The 1,918-nt window shown below is 38.5% G+C and overlaps 1 non-coding gene across 1 annotated transcript; it reads left to right on the top strand.

Annotated features, from left to right (window-relative positions):
- The first annotated feature begins 582 nt into the window (after window positions 1-582).
- LOC111724643 lies at window positions 583-717 on the top strand. The gene has a single exon (XR_002772911.1). It is a non-coding gene; the product is annotated as a small nucleolar RNA SNORA1 (small nucleolar RNA).
- Window positions 718-1,918: the final 1,201 nt, after the last annotated feature.

Genomic DNA, 1,918 nt, shown 5'->3' with positions numbered 1-1,918 from the left:
GATAGTGGAAGGCTGGGCAGAACTCTACAGTGGGTCCTGGGGTCCCAGGAAGCAAAGAGATCTTTCATTTCAGGACCTCAAGATAAAGTTTTTCAGGGTCCTCCCAAGCTCAGCCCTAGCAGATCCTGAAGGTCCTGAAGGCAAATCCTTGCCTTTTGTGCATTCTAGGGTCCCATAACAGTTGTTCTGGATTTTGGAATTGATCTCTCAATAGTGCAGTAAGTCCTGAACCTCAACACACTTACATTTATTGATCTTCCCTTTCAAACAATAACCTCTGCATAGTTAGGATCCATGTCCATTGAATCCAGCTTGGAGTATCTACATAGAGGTATCTATATTCAGTTCCCTTTGATTGAGCCAATATTGATTTGTTGGGCCCCTGGTAAACTCAGCCCCTCTGCTAGGAATTAGACGTGGGAAAATAAGACACAGTCCCTTAGTGAAGAAGAACAGACAACTCTGGTGCGCCCCACACAGGCAGTGCCCAGCCATCTAGAGACAAAGGAATGGAAAGCTACCTGAACTATGACAAATGAAGACAGTCACGTCTGATAACTTATCCTGAAAATGTAGAGGCCAGACCTCATTCTCCAGGACATGGGGCACTGTTGTCCATGGCATCCAGAAATTATTAATGGGGCTAAATTGAGATTCAAGTTAGGCATCCATCACAGCAAACATATTAAAGTGGTAACAAGGAGACCTGTAATATTTTTGTTAAAGCCATGAATGAAAATTGGATGCAACACAACTTGAATATCAGAAACATATTAAAGAATAATACATGACTTAGTAATTATGAAGTGGGCTGCAATAAACATTCTGGCGCAAATATCTTTGTTATAAAGTGATTTTTGGTCCTCTGGATCTATACCTAATAGAGGAATTGAAGGATTGAATGGCAGGTCTATTTTTAATAAATTGTGGTATATGTACACCATGGAATATGATGCAGCCTTAAAAAAAGATGGAGACTTTACCTCTTTCATGTTTACATGGATGGAGCTGGAACATAATCTTCTTAGCAAAGTATCTCAAGAATGGAAGAAAAAGTATCCAATGTACTCAGCCTTACTATGAAACTAATTTATAAGCACCCACACTTCCAAATGAAAGCTATAACCCAACTATAGGAGAAGATGAAAAGGAAAGAGGAGAGGAAGGGGAGGGGGGTAGATGGGTAGAGGAAGGGTAATTGGTGAGACCACACCTATGGTGCATTTTACAAGGGGACATGTCAAATCTACTAAGGGTAGAATATAAATATCTTAACACAATAACTAAGAAAATGTGGTGAAGGCTATGTTAACCAGTTTGATTAAAGTGTTTCAAATTGTATATAAAACTAGCACATTGTACCTCATAATTGCATTAATGTACACAGCTATGATTTAATTAAAAAAATACATTTTTGCTCGTTAGTCCAAATAAAAATATATTTTCTACAATTCAACTTCTAGGGCCTGAAAGTGAATTATTTAGAGAACTAGATCCCAAAGATTCTAGGTTGGAAAGTTTTAAAGTAGTTCTCCAGTATGTCTGTATTGAAGTAGAAATAAACCCAACTAAGGAAACTGTGATAAGACTGTCTGACACAACAACTGAGAATTAAAGCATGGGTCCTTTTAAAAAGGCTTACCTTGAAGATAGATCTTGACACAAGCTTTGGAGGAACTAAGGTGACTCTGAGCAGTGGAATAAATCACAAGATGTAAAATTCCTTACATAAAAATTTATTGACTTGAAAAAAATCATAAAGGTGATGTTTGGTGGTCTGTGGATTTTTGCAAGCAGGATTGTTGCTCAGATAACTTCCTTATCTCTCCATGTCTGGTTTGGTGCGCCTTTACCAGCCATCCCCCTGGGCCTGGCTCAACTGATGCTTTTAGAAAATAGATTTTGATCTGTAAAAGAC

Source organism: Otolemur garnettii, unplaced genomic scaffold, assembly GCF_000181295.1.
Source record: "Otolemur garnettii isolate 467f Iridium unplaced genomic scaffold, OtoGar3 scaffold00001, whole genome shotgun sequence".
NCBI classification, from domain to species: domain Eukaryota; kingdom Metazoa; phylum Chordata; class Mammalia; order Primates; family Galagidae; genus Otolemur; species Otolemur garnettii.
Note: the sequence above shows the minus strand (reverse complement) of the source record. Positions and strands in the feature narration are given on the sequence as shown.